Source organism: Chelmon rostratus, chromosome 16 (assembly GCF_017976325.1).
Source record: "Chelmon rostratus isolate fCheRos1 chromosome 16, fCheRos1.pri, whole genome shotgun sequence".
In the NCBI taxonomy this organism is placed as follows: Eukaryota; Metazoa; Chordata; class Actinopteri; order Chaetodontiformes; family Chaetodontidae; genus Chelmon; species Chelmon rostratus.
The window spans coordinates 25,093,883-25,112,350 of record NC_055673.1 but is presented as its reverse complement, the minus strand read 5'-3'; the positions used below and the strand labels follow the sequence as shown (position 1 = coordinate 25,112,350).

The following is an 18,468-nucleotide window of genomic DNA, read 5'->3' as shown; positions in this document are numbered from 1 at the left end:
AGGTCTGCCTCTTCTCTGAACACAGTCCAGTCTGTCAGTTCGAAGCAGTCCTGAAGTGCAGAGGAGGCCTTCTCAGTCCATATCTGTACTGTCCTGGTGGTCGGCTTTGTTCTGCAGGCCAGAGGCTTGTAGGCAGGAATGAGTTTCACGGAGATGTGGTCTGACATGCCCAGGTGTGGAGCTGCTACAGCCTTGTAAGCAGCAGGGATGTTGCAGTAAACTTGATCCAAAATGTTACTGTCTCTGGTAGGAAACTTTATGTACTTATGAAATTTGGGAAACACCGCCTTCAGTTCAACGTGATTAAAGTCCCCCGCCACTATCACGGCCGCCTCCGGGTTGTCGTTCATCTGCCCGCTGATCAGGCAGTACAGCTCCTCTAATGCTAACTTAGCATTAGCCCGCGGTGGGATGTAAGCGGCCACAATAACAATAGACGAGAGTTCTCTAACCAGCTTGAACGGTCGGCATTTCACCACCAGGTATTCCAAATCAGGAGAGCAGAACGTGCTGACGGTGCGTGTGGCTGTACACCAGGCATTGTGTACATACAGCGCCAAGCCTCCGCCTCTGCTCTTACCTGAAGCTGCAGTCCTGTCCGCCCGGAACAGAGAGCGCCCCGCTATCTCCACCGCTGCGTCCGGGATGTTGTCATCCAGCCAGGTCTCTGTGACAACGGTAACACAGCTGTCCATCCGGCGAGAGACTATCCTTAGACGGACCTCGTCGATTTTGTTGGTGAGAGACCTGGCGTTGGTGAGGAAGAGACTGGGGAGAGCCGGTCTGTGAGGGTTAGCTTGTAGCCTAGCACGCACGCCGGCTCTCTTGCCCCGCTTTTGTTTACGGTGCCTCCTCCGTCTCCTTGGCAGCAGTGGGGGGATGGTGGTGGGCTCTGGGGTCCGTAGCAGCTCCGGTGGAATAAAGTCCAGTTTAGGGCGTGTGTGAAGTCCGAACTGTACTCCAAAGTTCCACAGTTCAGACCTGCTGGACTGTGTCAGAGCTTCCAGAAGAGAAGTAAAAGTGGAAACGAGTAAAAACAAACAAACAAAAACGTAAACACGGGAGCTACGAGCCGCTGCGTCTGCACGCGCCGCCATCTTGGAACTACAGATATCCGCTGGATTGCTGCTGGTGTCCACATACCTCCATTGGGCCGGACAGGAAACCTTGAGGATTTGTGAGACCCGGTTTGCAACAAAAACTTTGAACCGAGAAGTCTCATTCCTGATGTATTTCAGAACAGATGTACTGTCCGAGTCCAGCAGATCCATCTGTAACTCTTTCCTCCAGAGTGTATCAATGTTGCAGCGACCAGCTCCATCCTGGGGATTGTGACACATTTTAAAGGTGCTACTCGAGCCTTTCCCATCACAAAAGCACTGTGTATTTCCAAGTTCTTTGTTTCCAACAGCAGGTAAGTGACTGTTCCATCCGTGTTCGCTGGCATCACAGAAATGATGTAATCGTGCTGAAGCCACTTCTCCAAAGCCTGGTGGCTTCATGCATCTACTGACCTCAAATCTGTCCAACAGATGCAGCTGCTGCAGCCACTCCAGCCACTCCTTTGAGACAGACTCAGGCACAGTATCTTCCCAGCCTATCCCTCTCCTGCTAAGGTCTCTCAGGATCTTTTTTACTATTAAAACCACAGGACTCAGCATTCCAAGCGGGTTGTAAATGGAACTGACGGTTGAGAGGATTCCTCTTCTGGTAAGTGGTCTATCCTTAAGTACTATCTTGAACTTAAAGGAGTCTGATTTAATACTCCATTCCACACCCAGCACTCGCTCCACAGGTAATGAGTCCAGCTCCATGTCCAACCCTTCAACGCCTTTTGCTCTGTGATTCTCTGGGATGGCTTCCAGCACTCCAGACCTGTTACTCAACCACTTTGTGAGAGTAAATCCACCCTTTGAACACAAAGAGACCAAATTCCTGTAAAGCAACACTGCCTCCTTCACTGACACGAGGCAATTATCAACATAAAAGCAGTGCAATATTTTATCCACCGTTTCCTCACTGTAGTGATGTCCATAGTCCTCTGCACACTTTCTGAGAGCAAAGTTGGCACAGCTGGGGGATGATGTTGCTCCAAACAAATGTACCTTCATCCTATGCTCAGCAGGTAGTTGCTCCATATTCCCATTTGGCCACCAGAGGAACCTGAGGAGATCTCTGTCATCAGGAGGCACCTGTACCTGATGGAACATGGATTCAATGTCGGCCATGATCACAACTGGTTCTCTCCTAAATCGGGTCACCACTCCAATCAGAGAGCAGGTTAGATCAGGGCCCTGTAGAAGTTGAGCATTCAATAATGTACCTTGGTAACTTGCTCCACAGTCAAATACAACTCTGACCTTTCCTTTGGTGGGATGGTAAACGCCATGGTGTGGTATGTACCATACTTTCCCATCACCACGGTCCAGCTCCTCTATGGGCACCTTTTTAGCATAGCCTTTAGTCAACAGGTCATTTATAAAGGTGTTATACTCAGTGTGAAACGTTGAGTCCTTCTGAAACCTTCTTTTCAAATAGCACAAATGCTGCTCAACAATTCTCTTGTTATTTGGCATACTGACATCAATGTTCCTGAAAGGTAATGAAATCTGGTAATGCCCCTCCACCTGTCTTGCTGAATTGGTGACAAACGTCAAGAATCTCTGATCCTCTCTTGACATTGCAGGTTGTTCTTCAATGCTACTTTCAGGGAAGTCAATCTTAAACTGTTGCTGCCAGAGGTCCTCCAGGTTCATGACTGAAACTCTGTTGACAGATACTTGTGGATGCTCCTAGCTTACAGCATCTCCACTGTTTCCATTCAGGGGACCATTGACAGTCCAGCCCAGCATGGTACGGATAGCAAATGGTCCAACATTCACGCTACACACCACTTCCAGCGGTTCCAGTGGTTTAGGAACATTGGTTCCTATAAGAAGCTCTATTCCTGCATCAATCTGAGGTAAGTGAATGTCTTTCAGATATGACCATTGTTTAATATCCCTTTCAGTCGGAATATTTCCTCTGTTCACAGGCATGGACTCTTGCGTGTAAGCTCTTGGCAGCTCGAGAAAATTGTCCCCCTCCAGTGCAGCAACCTGCAGTCCTGACACAATGTTGTTGCCCTTCCTCACTGTGACGTGGAGCTTTTGCATTAAGCTCTCAGTGCAAAACACTGCAGTGCTCCCCTGGTACGAGAAAGCGTAAGTGACGACAATTTTGGTTCCTTTATTAGATTTAACCTGTACCGGCACAATAGGCAGTTTGCAGTCCTGGTCTCCAGCCCCTGTGAAACCACTTGACATCAGTCTGTTATCAACACGCAGCTCTGGGCTCCTCTCCTCCATCTGCTCAGAATCTTTAACAGGTTCCTTGTGAAGTACAGTGGGATGTTTAAGGCTACATCTTGAACAGGAAATCCTTTTACGGCAATCCTTACTGATGTGTCCTGTACACAGCTCCAACTAATCCAGAATGCTGCGGCAAGTGTTCTGACAAAAAACAGGAAAGGAGACCATATTTCTATTGCTCCTCTCCTGTGGAGCCATTTTGCGGGAGGCAGACACCCTCTCTACATTTAAGAGCAGGCTTAAAACTTTCCTCTTTTATAAAGCCTACACTTAGGGCTGGCTCAGGCTTGCCTTGGACCAGCCCCTAGCTATGCTGCCATAGGATTAGGCTGCTGAGGGACTTCCAATGACACCCAAAACTCTGTTCTTCTCTTCCTCTCCATCTGTATACGTTCCTGTCCTATCGAGGCATGTTACTAACTAGGCTTCTTCCCTGGAGTCTTTGCGCTTTCTCGTCTCGCAGGTCCGAAGGGAGAGCGTCTGGGTCTGGACTACTGAGTTCACCTGCTGTACATCCACTGCAGCTTTAATTGTTATTAGCTATGCTACTTTGCCGCTTATTAGATCATTAGTGCCGTACTATGTTCATATACTATCTGCTATTGATATGTTAATACATCACATACATAAATATATCATGCCATATGTACTTTGTATACCTATAAATCTATTACAGCTGTCAAAGCTGTGATTTCTGTCAAACCCCGAACCTCTCTCTGTCTCTGTCTCTCTCTCTCTATCTCCATCTCTCTATCTCTCTATCTCTCTCTCTCTCTCCCCCACCCAACCGGTCAAACCACCCTGATCCTGGTTCTGCTCGAGGTTTCTGCCTCCTAAAAGGACGTTTTTCCTCGCCACTGTCACCAAGTGCTTGCTCATGAGGGCATTGTTGGGTTTCTGTAGATAAAGAGTTTGGTGTGTACCTGCTCTATATGTAAAGTGTCCTGAGACAACTTTAGTTGTGATTTGGCGCTATATAAATACTGTTGAATTGAATTGAAATAAATTGAATTGAATTGAATTAAATTTGGTAGTATAGCTCTGTTCTGGGTCCTCACTGCCCTTTCACATGGAACGGCTATAGCAGGGAGAGCAGCAGCAAAGACCCCTAGAACATCCATACTTGCAAACCTCCCTGCCCTTTCACACGCTTATGTGAAAAGCCTGAAGCAAAGAGAGCACCTCTCTGCTCTTCCATGTGCCTACATGGAATGGCTATAGCAGGTAGAGCAGCAGCAAGACCGACAAAGCAACCATTCTGGCCTTCCCTGTGCTAATGATGATTGACCTTCAGATAGACCAATTGAAACAACACTGAACCTGGTTTGAATGTTATAATAATAATAATAATAGTAATACATTTAATTTCTAGTGCACTTTTCATCGGCAGGATCTCAAAGTGCTACAAAGTCAAAAAGTTAGACAAAAAAAAGAAAAAGAAAAAGTTAAAGCAATGCTCAATAAAAACAATAAACCGGTTAAAATCAGTTCATAATCAACATTCATAGGCCTTTCTGAATAAAAAAGTTTTCAGGCCTGATTTAAAAGAGTCTAGGCTCTGAATAGCCCTCAGCCGGGTTGGGAGGCTGTTCCAGAGGCGTGGTGCGGCCGAGCAAAAGGCTCGGTCTCCCATGGTGGAGAGCCTGGTGCTGGGGACTTGGAGGAGCATTGTGTTAGTGGATCTGAGAGTGCGGGTGGTGGGCTGTAGGGTCAGGAGTTCTTGGAGGTATGTGGATGCAAGTCCATGGATGCATTTATAGGTGAGTAGCAAGATTTTATAATTGATCCGGGATGAAACAGGGAGCCAGTGCAGTGATTTAAGGATGGGGGTGATGTGCTCGTATTTACGGGCTCTCATCAGGACCCTGGCAGCGCTGTTTTGGATGTACTGCAGCTTCTGGATGGTTTTGCCAGGTATCCCGATGAAGAGCCCGTTACAGTAGTCCAGCCTTGTGGAGATGAATGCATGGACCAGTTGTTCTGCTGCTGGGAGGGAGAGAGTGGGACGGAGTTTTTAAATATTGCGGAGATGGTGGAATGAGGTTTTGCACAGATGTTTTATGTGGTCGTTAAAGGTCAGATGGGGGTCAAACCGAACTCCCAGGTTTGTTGCTGAGGAGGAGAGAGGAATGATCTGTCCATCAAAGGTAAGTTGGGATATGGGTGAGGAGTGAACCTGATGTGGGGTACCAATGAGGAGTGCTTCCATTTTATTGCTGTTTAGCTGAAAACAGTTGTTATTCATCCATGCCTGATTTCCTCAAGGCAGGAAGTGAGGGATGATAGAGCTGTGGAGGAGTTAGGGGCGGTTTTGATGTACAGTTGTGTGTCATCAGCATAGCAATGGAAGGAGAGTCCGTGTTTGCTGATGACTTGACTGAGGGGAAGCATGTAGATGGAGAATAGGATGGGGGCAAGGACTGACCCCTGGGGAACGCCACAGGTGACACGGAGCTTCCTGGACACACATCCTCCAAGCGAGACATGTTCCGTCCTATCTTTTAGATAGGACTTAAACCACTTCAGTGCGTGGTCTGTCAGTTGGACGATGTTATGAAGGCGCTTGAGGAGGATGGTGTGGTCAACGGTGTCGAAAGCTGCTGTCAGGTCCAAAAGGATGAGGAGTGATGGTGACCCTGAGTCAGCGGCCATCAGAAGGTCATTCGTCACCCTGAGTAGAGCTGTCTCTGTGCTATGGGCTGAACGAAAGCCTGACTGGAATTTTTCAAACAGGTTGTTATGTGTGAGATGGTCCTGGAGCTGTGTGGCAACTGTTTTCTCAAGTACTTTGGATAGAAAGGGGAGGTTTGAAATAGGCCTGTAGTTTGCAAGATTGTCCGGGTCCAGGGAGGGTTTCTTCAGGAGGGGACGGATGACGGCAGCTTTGAGAGCACATGGAACATGAGCGGTTTGAAGTAAGAGGTTAACAGCCTGGGTGATGATGATGGAGATGTGTGACTTAAGCAGAGTGGATGGGAAGGGGTCTAAGCAGCAGGTGGTCAGTTTCATTCCTCTGATGATTTTCTCAATTTGGCTCTGCTGAACCTCGGAAAAGTATGGAAGGGGTAGCGGACTCCCCACCAGGAGGTTGGAGGCAGAGTTGGAGGGGGGCGAGGAGCTGGGTAACAGAGAGCGGATGTTATTGACTTTAGATCTAAAAAAGTCAATGAAGCTGTTGCACAGCTCAACTGTAGCTTCAGTCAGTGAGGGTGATTGTGGCTTCAAAAGGTGATTTATTGTGGAGATGAGCTTCTTGGAGTTGCCAGTGTTCCGGTTGATGAGGTTGGAATAAAATGTCGAGCGAGCATCTTTCAGGGCCTGGCAGTAGACTTTTTGATGTTCGCGGAAGGCCAGCTTGTGAACAGTGAGCCCAGTGCGTCTGAGTTGACTTTCCAGTGCACGGCCAGCTGTTTTAATTGTCCATAGTTCCTGTGTGTACCAGGGAGCAGAGCGTTCAAATGTGACTTCAAGTGTCTTAACTGGGGCATGAATGTCAAGAACACTGCTCAGGAAAGTGTTGTAAAGCTCCACTAGCTCATCCACAGTGTCAGAGTCTGAGCAGGTGATGCACTGGAGGTCTGTGGCCAGGCCCACTGGGTCAATATGTTTCAGATTACTAGAAAAAAAATGTTAATAAAAGCGCATTTAACGTTAGTTTAGAGACAGAGAAGCGGCAAACATTCAGACGCCAGCATCTGCTCCTCCTCCAATATCTTGAATGAGTGCACATGGTTAACCTTTCATTGGAAAAGATTTTCACAGGCTTTCACAAATCACAGGTCCCTCATAGCTTTCTGAACACTGAAGATGTCTTGCACTTTGGGCCAGATATAGCGTTCATAGGCAGATGACGACCATCAGCCCATAGTCTTGAGAGTTGGAAAGGGAGCAAAGAATCAAAAGATTCTGTTTGTGTAGTGAAGTCACCACTTCTGGCCAAACCGTAGAAAGCTGTGAGAAGAACCATTTCTAATACTAATTCTGTATATGTACTAAAGAACCCATTCCTTAAGTGAGTGATCATATTTCGAGACTTCAAAATGGGAGAGTGAAAGGGAGACATATGTCGTTGACTGTGGTTTCTGCCTCTAGGTCATTTAGCAGAAGACAATGGGTTTTCAAGCAGGCTGATGGTAGATGGATACAAACAGCACAGGTGAAATTGAATACTTGCAATAAGTCCTATAATGGAGGATGGCTGCATTTTTGGCATTCAAAACCGTGAACTATAAATGGATGATGGAAATACTGACAGGCAGGGCAGCTACAGAGCAGGTGACACAAAATGAAGTGAAGTAAGACCACACAGAATCATACATTTTTAATATGGCAGCCAGATCGCATATATGAGCTGCAGACAGCATGTAAGTTCGCAGGGTTGCTGTGTTTAAATTAACAAAGTTTGAACAAATGGAGGGTAGGTCAGACTGGGTGGTGCTGCATCCAGACTCTCCATATCATGAAGTATCTTGACAGTTTTGGAGAGGTCAAGAAGCTTGGATATAAAGAAGCCACCTTGGAGAATAACAAGCATGGAGAAATTGAGATGTCTAAGCAAAAAAAGCAACTCTCTTTAAAAAATGACAACTGCCTCCTTCATATTTCTTCTAACTTCTCTGATGAAATTAATTTTTCCAGAGGCAGGGAGGCTTGGTGCTGAGAACTTGACCCATAATCCAGGATCTCCTTGGAGCTGTAGCATTAGCAATCATGACAATATCTCCTGGTGAGAAGCTTCTTCTTGGCCTGGCACATTTTTGTCTTTCTTGCTTCACAAGTAAGTACTGAGATGTTCATCTTTTCCAAAAGAGTTCTGCAACACAGCAATTGCTTGGTAAGACAGGGTCTTTTCTGAAAGGTAAGTCAATGCAGTGATGCCCATTTCATTAAAATCATGATTATATTGTTTGATGAGCATCTCTTCCAGATGTTACACAGAAATACGATTGGTCATCACAACAGAGCAGCCAGTCCTGACTCTATTGCTGTCTCCACCACATAGTGGTCCATTAATTGCTGCCAGCAATTACAGCCAACTCTTGTTCAGACTGCATATGGTCCTTCACCTTGACTGTTAATCAGTTCCCAAGGTTCCATAACTTTTGGTGCATCAATTCCAATGAACAAATCAACATCAGCATCCACATCATGAAGCTTTAGGTTCCTCAGGTACAACCATTTCACAACATCCTCTTGCCACGTTGTTCAACCTTGACACTGGCATAGTCCTTTGAGTTAAAACATGAGGCAACTCAATGAAATCATTTATATCCATGCCAGACACTTCCAAACCAGTACAGTACAGTGGTGCTCACAACCTTCTTTTGACCCATTGCTCTTAATACAATGTTGGCTGGTTTGCCTCTCAGTCCCAGTCTCTGTGTCAAATTGACAGTGCAAAATGTACCTGAGCTCCCAGGATCCAAGAATGCATTTGTCTGCACAATTTTATTACTGGCTTTTAACCTTAACAGCAACAATAGAGAAGACAGCATTGTCCTCATCACCAGCCCCTATATGACCGCATGCCTGAGACTGTCCAGGTGAAACATTCAGTGGAGGGCTCACAGATTCTTGTGCTTCTTTGAAGGATGTACTTGTATCCCCTTTCTCAATGTGAAGGACTGACGGATGTCTCTGATGACACACACTGCAATCCAAACGACTACAGTCTTTGCTTGCGTGACCAACCTTTAGGCAACCAAAACAAATCCCATTTCCCTTTATGAAATTTATCTTGTTCCGTCGCATCCTCAACTTAAATTGTGAGAATTTTTCCAGTGAGTGACTGTGTGGTTGGCTTGATCTTTTTATCTATGTGGATTTTATTTTCTTCTTTCACCGCAATGACAATGGTGGCGGAAGGACTTCCCTTTCTCCTTTGCTTTGGGTAACTAACATTCAAGGGTTTACTATCGCTGGTAGGTTGCAAGTCTACCAAGAAGTGGGTCAGGGGCAAAATAACTTTTTTCTCAACAAAAGTCACAAGGTCAGTGAACACTGCTCTGCATCCCCTTTGATCCTGCAGATCACCTGCAACATTCCTTCATTTTTCCCTTAGCTTATAAGGAAATTTCATCACAATGTTTCTGAGGTTGGATGGCATGTCCAACTCATCTAGGTCTACAATTTGCTGTTTTAAGTTGGAGCAACCTCGAAGAAACAGAAAAAATGGTTGCAGTGCCTCAACATCCACTGCTTTAATGGTGGGCCAGTAAAGAATTTTGTCCATGTAAGCAGATGCGATTTTGTGCTTATTTTAAAATGTTCAGCAAGACGGGATTTAGCTTTTGGGTATTCCTGTACAGAGGATAGATGCTGACAACTCGTCACAAGCTCTCTTGGCTGACCCCTGGTGTACTGCTCCAAGAAGTGCAAGCAGTCACTCAAGTTGTTGGTTTTTCCTTCAACACAATTTTCAAAGGCTCTAATAAAGGATTGAAAATGAAGGGGGTCACCATCAAACACAGGAATATTTCTCATTGGTGGGCAGAGGCTAAATTCTGCTGAACCAACAATGCAGTGATGTCATTCTGTTGTTGCATGATGTTCACACTATCGTTCTTGGTAATATCATTGCATGCTGGGTTCAGATTGGCTTCATGTCTTGTTTGTTGAGTATTATGAACTACTTCCATCTTTTGTGCTTGGATATCTTTATTAGTGGTCTGATGTCAGTTTGTGTTACTGCTGTGTGTTTAGGCCTGACAGTCACAACCTGCGTCCCAAGGATGAGACTCACTCAAGACATAATGTTTATCATCCTTTTCTGGGTGAAAAGTGATCAGCATAAGGATTCAGTCGGCTTGTTCTTTGAGCACTGTTCCTTTCAAAATATGAGTTCATTCCATCCAATCCTTTAGAACCACACTTTGAATTGATTTCCAACACATGAAGTTTCCAGAGGCCACTGTTCCTTTTCCTTTCGTAGTCTCCTATTTGACTGCCAATTAATGTTTCCTTTTCAATGCAGGCATGCACTCCATGAGTGCTGCTTAATCAGCCTCTACTTTTATTCTTGCAGATGATGTGGAAGATACTCTGGATAACTGAGAGTGTGATCAGGAATGATTTTCCTTGAGACATGAAATATTTGAAGCATTGTCCTCAGGATTAATCTCATTAGAAGACATACTTTGGTTGTCAGGAGGGTCAATATCACTGTCATTTGATTGCACAAAGGGGTGACCAGCAACAGATAACCAACCTTTTACACCATCAGTAAAGTCAAAATACAGAGTAATTTTTGCATACAATTGTTGCATGTACCTCTTGGCTTGTTTGCATTTGAAAGTCCTCTTTTCTTGGCACATTTTCATATAAAATGCCAAGCCTTTTATAGTGAACGTCACGCGTCGTTTTTCAGACGGCACGGACAGAGTATCACTCTTGGCTTTTGATTTGATGTCGGACATTGTCTCCTTGTCTGGGCCTATTTGACTCATTAGATTTTCCAGGCAAGCGTCATATTTAGTGTGGCTTATTTTACTGTTCAGCAAGCAAACAAAGAACGATACAGTCTGCCGCCTCTCTTGCTCTGGTAAAAAACCATACACCCTTCCTGGCGCCTGCTGATTCTCTGCCTGCCCACCCATATATGTCAATTCACCTGACCTGCCCAAGCTGGCCAGTACCTTCAAAACAAAAGCATTAACAAGTACACAAATTAACTAAAATACTGATACTAATGTTGTAATCGAACTAATTGAACTATATTCTTCAAACAAAACAGCAACAAAATAAATAATAGATGTTTAATCTTTAAATATTACAAAAACAATGAACAGCTCCAACACCTAATTTTGAAAGAAGAAGGAACGTGCAAGGTCAGCATTTTTTAGGAACCCCTTTAATTTTGTGAAAGGCTTGTTTAATCAAGAAAAAGGAGGGCAACTTAAGGCAACGAAATCAGAGATTGAACAGTATTTGAAGTCGACGTATTCAGATTCAAAGGAGAATAGGAACATAGGTCTTCCACCTGACATGCCACCATTAGGGGAAGTGGAGCAGGAGATGGATGTGAGCCCACCTAGGTGGAGAGAAGTGGTGGAGGTGGTTAGGCGTGCAAAGGCTTCTTCGGCCCCAGGGCCTAATGGAGTCCCCTACCGTGTCTATAAGAGTGCACCTGGCATCTTAAGGACACTATGGAGATACCTGAGAATAGTTTGGGAGAAACAAAGTATTCCAAGAGCATGGCGCAGGGCAGGAGGTGTCTTCATCCCGAAGGAGAAGGAGTCATCGGACCTTAGCCAGTTTCGGATGATTTCTCTCCTAAATGTTGAGGGAAAGATTTTCTTTAGTATCGTAGCACAGAGGCTGGCTAAATACTTAGAAAGGAATGGTATGATAGATACGACAGTGCAAAAAGCAGGGATACCAGGATTTGCGGGATGCTTAGAGCATACTAGCATGATTTGGCATCAGATTCAGACAGCTAAAAGGGAGAAAAGAGACTTGAATGTTGTATTTTTAGATCTGGCTAATGCGTTTGGGTCAGTGCCACATAACCTTATTTGGAGTTCCTTTGACTACTTTAAAGTGCCGGAGATAGTTGTTAACTTGGTGAAAGCATATTTCCAAGACATCAGACTGTGTGCAAGTATCGCAGAGCTCACAACAGGCTGGCAAAGATTGGAGGTTGGTATTATGGCAGGATGTACAGTGTCCCCGCTAGCTTTCTGCTAGCTTTAATTATTAGGGCTTCCAAGTGGGTCGTAGGTGGGGAGAGACGGCAGAATGGAATGCGTCTTCCACCAATTAGGGCTTATATGGATGATATGACACTGCTAACTTCAACAGTGCCATGTACAAGGAGGTTGTTAGATAAAGTCAATCAGAATCTCAAGTGGGCTAGTATGAAGATCAAGCCTAGTAAGTCAAGGAGTATTTCAATATACAGAGGGAAAGTAAGTGATAGAAAGTTTGCTATAGATGGTGAGGAAATCCCAACAATTAGGGAGAAATCAGTTAAGAGTCTAGGACGGTGGTACAATGTGGACCTGAATGATGTTGAACAGGTTGTGCAATTTAGAAAGGATGTTGCAGAAGGGCTGGAGAGAATAGATAAATCAGGGCTCCCAGGAAAACTGAGGTTGTGGTGCTTGCAGTTTGGCTTGTATCCTAGGTTAATGTGGCCAATGTCAGTATATGAAGTCCCATTATCTGTAGCAGAGAGAATGGAAAGGCTAGTTAGCTCTTATATTAGAAAATGGTTGGGTGCTCCCAGGTGCTTAAGCAATGTAGCTTTGTATGGGAAAGGAATGCTTCAGCTGCCAGTATCCAGTCTAACAGAGGAGTTTAAATGCACTAAGGTTAGGACAGAACTTTTATTATCTGGGAGTAAGGACATGTTAGTTAGCAATGTGGTTCCGAATCCTTCTGGGGGGAGGAAATGGAACCCAAGGGCAGCAGTGCAGGAGGCAGAGGCAGCTCTTAGGCATGCAGAAATAGTAGGAAATGTTCAATTTGGCCGGGGAGGCTTGGGGCTTGGCCCAGGCAAACCAGTGTGGAATAAAGCAGGTCTAAAGGAGAAAAGAAAGCTTGTAGTGGAACAGGTGCGTAGGCAGGAGGAGTTGTTAAGAGGGGCAAAAGCAGTTGGTCAAGCCAAACAGGGACAATGGTTGAATTGGGAAGGTGTTGAGAAGAGGAAACTTAGTTGGAGGGACCTGTGGAATATGGAGGAAGGCCGTATTAAATTTCTGATAGGGGCGACATACGATGTGTTGCCAACCCCGCAGAACCTAAGTCTCTGGGTACAGGGCGATCAATCGTGCCCACTCTGCTCAGGTACAGCAAGTTTAAAGCACATTTTGTCAGGTTGTAGAATTAGCTTATCACAAGGCCGGTATACATGGCGGCATAATCAGGTGCTGAGAAGCTTAGCCGCAGGCATTGAGGAGAGAAGGAAGCAGGTGAATTCTGGAAGTTCTAGAAAGGAGAGGTTAGATGTGCAGTTTGTTCGAGAGGGGGAGAAAAATAGAGCTGCTAAGTCAGGGAGAAAGCAGGGAGGTGGCTGCCTGGTAGGGGCTGATGATTGGCAAATGCAGGTCGACTTGGGAGGACAGCTAGTTGTGCCCCAGGAAATAGTTTATAGTAATCTGAGGCCAGACATTGTCTTATGGTCCATGAGTAAAAAGACTGTGTATTTTATTGAGTTAACAGTCCCTTGGGAAAATTCAGTGGAGGCAGCTTATGAAAGGAAGAAGACTAAGTATGCAGATTTAAAGACAGAATCTGAGCAGACGGGATGGAAGACCAGGGTCTGTCCGGTTGAAGTGGGGTGTAGAGGTTTTGTTGCAGGGTCAGCTGTTTCACTGTTGAGGGAGCTGGGAGTGCATGGGCAAAATTTAAGAAAGACAGTGAGGGAGATGTCAGATGAGGCTGCTAGGTCTAGTCAGTGGATATGGATCAGGAGAAATAATAGTAGTTGGGGGGTGAAATAGGGACAGTGGGGGGGCAGGCAGAGGACATGCATGCCTAACCCGGCAAGAGAAGAGGTTAAAGTCTGAACAAGACACCTCTCCTCTGCTCTGCTTTCCCCGCCCCATCTTCTCGCTCTGCCAATAGGAAGAGAACCAGGAAGTTTAGATAAGGTGGGGGTGTGGCCAGCTAGAGTCTCTCTTTGGGACCATGCGGCCTGTTCAGGTGAGTTTGCGTGGTAAGACACAGAGTTGGCTTGTTTTTTGATCTTTTTGGTTGTTTTCCTGTTTTGTCTGCTTCTTGAAGGAAATGTTAGGGTTTGTTTTCCTGCTCTGTTTGCTTTTTGAAGGAAATGGTAGGGTTTGCTGCTTCTTGAAGGAAATGTTAGAAGAGGCTGTTAAATCTAGTCTGTGGTTTAGGCCTCCACCTTCAGCACCTTCTAAATTTTCCACCCCCTACCCGAACAAGGGTCTGTATCCAATCCCTACTTTCATCTTTTGACTCTACCTCTTTATTTTCTATCCCCTACCCGAACCAGGGTTTGTATTCCCACCCCGCTTTTTCTTGGTGCAGTTGGTGAGAGGCAGGGGTAGATGATGGTAGTGTGGCAATCGGCAGTTACATGTGGCATCTAGGCCTGTGGTAGCATTGTAGCAGCTAACAATAGCTAAAGCGGTGAGAGTATGATAGTATCTTAGCAGTTAGTATTGGTAGCTAGCAATTAACATTAACAGTATAGGTGAATCTAGCGTTATTGTCTTCTTCTGTTCCTCTTAGCAGGTAGCGGTTAGCACATAACATTAGCTAAATGGTAGCATCGGAACTGTATTGTCTTCTTCTGTTCTTCCTAGCGGTTAGCAGTAGCATTAGCAATAGTTAAATGGTAGCATCGGTACTGGCCACTACCTGGAGCATCTCTGGGTCAGTTGAACGTGGCGGTGCTGTTTGGATTGTGTAGGAGCAGTGTGAACTGGCACTAGGGGGGGTGACTCTGGGACGCCGGAGTTCACTGCCTAACCTCCTGGAGGTGTAGTGGGACTAAGTAGGCGAAACACTGTTGAAGGGAGGTTTCCACCTGATGACCCCCAGAGACGTGTTAGGAATCACTGCTCTTTGGCAGGTATAGAGGCAGATTAGAGCTCCAAGGTTCTTCACTGAGAATGAATCCTCTTTTTGAGCACAAGTATCTTGTGTTTAAATTAACTTGTGAAAGTATGCTTGAGAGTAGAGATGCATCTGTCTGGTTTTGAATTTGGATTGTCCACTAGCAGAAAATCTCTAGGAGATGAAACGCAAATGATAGTTTGAAATTGTTCAGAAGAATCCAGGAAAGAGCTTCTAACAAGGTTTCAAATATTTTTTGGGCTGCTGCAACAACCAAGTCTAACTGAGAAATACAACATGTCTCTCCATTTAATGTCAAAAAGATGCCACTGCCAAGGGTGTAAAGGCATCACTTTAAAAGCATCTGTGATATCTGCCTTAGCTAGCCATGCTTTCTTAATACATGTAATGGCATCGTTAACAGAAGCGTAAAACAGAGAGAACAGTGCCAAAGGCCCTAGACTGTAAATGCTCTGGGCTTTGTCATTATGAGGAGTGGATAAATCAATAACTAGCCGTTTTGTTGCTATACCTATATGATTAATGCAAGTAGCTGGAAAGGGTGATTTACCAAATGGAACCATCATGAATCCCATCTTAAACCTCTTTTCCCCGGTCAGTTATCGCAGGCTCATTTAAATCAGACTGCAAGTTATTGCAGATGAATGACACTTTGGCCAACAAAGTTAAACCAGCTAAGAACAGCTGGTTTGGGATACCCATCTCCACAATAGCTGCAAGTGTGAATGTATATACAATTAACAAACTTGCACACATTCTCATTAAAATTGTACCACATGTGAGTCATAAATGGCATCACCTTATTCTCCCCAGTTTGGGGGCTTGAGGCAGGCTTAAATGGTTAGTTAATGGCCACAGATTTTGGACAAAAGAGTGAGAGAACGAGCCACAGATAGTAACACTGGTGGGGAAAGTGAACTGAAATGATTGAGTGCAAGGGATTAAATGAAAAATAAATGATTATTCATATTTTTTTCTTCTTTGGTTGTTGATCTGCTGGGGATCTGCTGGGGATTGTGTGATTATTGTGTGTTTACATTGCATGTAAATTGCATTGCAGCCTATGTAATGGTGTTACAAACACTTTTACTTTTAGTTTGAGTTTATAACAAGACTCAATTCTGACTGTCTCCTAGGTATTAAGTATTTAAAAAGTGAGTCAAACCATTGACAACATTCCTGTCACCAGTGTCAGCCCATTCAGTTGGCTGTGATATCACTGCAAGAAAGGTAGTAATATGAAATGGTAAAAAAATATCGAGTTTTTTTATTACAATCCAGAGGGCAGCTTTGAATTACGTGACAAGGATTTTGTCTTGTTATTGGCAAAAGGGCAGCTTGAAAAGTGGGTTCATTTCACGATGAGTTCTGATCTCTTAATTTTTGCATGTTGTAATCACACTTAGTGTATTCTACTAATCGCACATTTATTTCAAACTACATGTCTGAGTTCACCTCCACCTTCACCTGCACCTCTGTGTACTTAACTTTTAGGTACACACATGCTGAACTAAATGGTCAGCCATTTTTGCACTATATACATTTAGGTATATTTTTTCAGCTGCTGTTGAGTATAGCATATTTTATGCTGCTGGTATATTCTATGCTCTGGTATATTTTACTGTTTATTGTTCTAGTTTATATTGCCTTTGTATATTTTCATCTCTGGTATATTTTTATTGCATTTATACATATTTTTATCTGCATGTTAGTTTAGTTTATTCTAGTATCTTTATTTTATTTTATTATTACTTTCTTATATTTCTTGTTGTTTCTAACATGGGGGTTGCAATACAAATTTCATTGACATGCTATGCTCAGTGATAATAAAGACGATCTTGAATCTTGAATCTTGATTTATATGGCTAACTTTTTTATTTAAAGAACTGTCTCTGTGAACTGGGTTATATACCTGAACAATTAATTTTTACTTTTTATTTACTTTAGCACAATTTCAACACAATACTTTAATGCTGCACCATATGTATTGTCCATGATTTGAACCCCAAAAATCTTGCAACTTAAGCAAGAATCCGACCAATTGCTCAGACATAGATTTTAAACTTGTGTTTTCCTCTGCAGAAAATGCAACTCCAGTTGGGAACTGACCTCTGCTTTTGATTACAGGCATCTTTCTTGTGGAAGATGATTATCATATGTTTTCTCTGAAGGAAAGCAAGCCTTGTGGCCAGTATATGCACGTGTAATCATGAATATGGGGAAAAAAAGCCTTCAAATCTCCAGGCAACAGCCTTGTCCTTGTGTCTCAACTGTTTTGATTGACAGTCTAGCTGTGACTCACAGGCTCCACCCTTGCAGAGTGAAATTGGCATTTGCACTGAGTGCTGTATTCAACAATCTTGGAGAATTTGTCACGGTTTTTTAAATGTGTGTACTAGAGCCCTAAATCTATTTGATGTGACCAAGCTTTGAGCCATCTACAGTATTTTCCATACAAAAAAAATTGTAAGCAAAATTCAACTCACTGTAACTGAACACTCTCATGCAGTGCAATCTTCCTATTCTAATGCTGAATATGTCTGCCAGTTGATCTCCAAGGGTTCAGGGGAACTCTGTGACTCCACTGGTTCACCCATGTATTAGATGTCACAGTAGGGCAATCAGACCTCCCTGACCGTCTTGATAACTTGCTGAGTAACCATTTAAAAATGATCAAAATAAAATTTCATGTTTTTATTTTCCCTATGCTGACTTGCCAGATGATTGTGAATGAATACATCTACTAAACAATCTACTGAAGTTGCCTCTTGTTGCAGGCTTACTTTAAGTATCAAGCTGTCATTTGAGCATTTGCAAATTACGTGACTGTCACTCAGAATCAGTGCCCACATCTACCTATGTACACCACATAACTCATCTCTTTAAGTTGGATATTAATTCTTGTTGTATTTTATAAACAATTTCAGTTTCCCATTTATGTTTTTTTCAATAACTTTAAAAGCTTTCTCAAAGTCACTACAAAAGTGCAGAAGAGGGCTCACCTCTCAATTTTGGAAGATTAGTGCATTGTTTATGATATTTTGTAAGAATTATAAATGTAGAAATTAATAAAGAAAAAACAGTCATCAATGACCTTGCAATAAAGGAGGAGAAAAATGCATCAAAGAGGCGACATGACATTAAAAAAAATGTTATTTACAGTTCTGGTCTTTGTCTTCTTCTGGTTTCTCACTTTCTCGTGTTGAAACCAAGCTGTTCTACTTTGCGCTTCCCCTAGAGGCCATGAAAACGTCCGTCTTGATGACTGACTATGCAGCTTTTTTCTGTTGCAAGTGTTTTCAGAGTTTGTGTTTTAGACTGCATTTTCAGCGTATTGCTTTGCCTTTAGTTGGTGAGTCTGTTTTGATATTTTTGATATGTGTTTTCGAATTGGCATCGTTTCTGAAGCTGCAGCACGTCTCTTGTAAAGAAGCGTTTCGGGCTGTTGTTGCGCGTTTGCCCTTGTCGGCCACCGTACATAGACACTCCAGCAACTTTGCAACACATAAGCAATTTAAATATCCAGTCTAGATACGGTGGGGAACTGCACGGATATTTGTGTTTTATCTCGCGC

At 43.8% G+C, this 18,468-nt stretch overlaps 1 pseudogene; it reads right to left on the bottom strand.

Moving 5' to 3' along the window:
• Window positions 1–2,792: 2,792 nt before the first annotated feature.
• Window positions 2,793–10,765, bottom strand: LOC121620083 (annotated as a pseudogene).
• Between the last annotated feature and the right edge of the window lie 7,703 nt (window positions 10,766–18,468).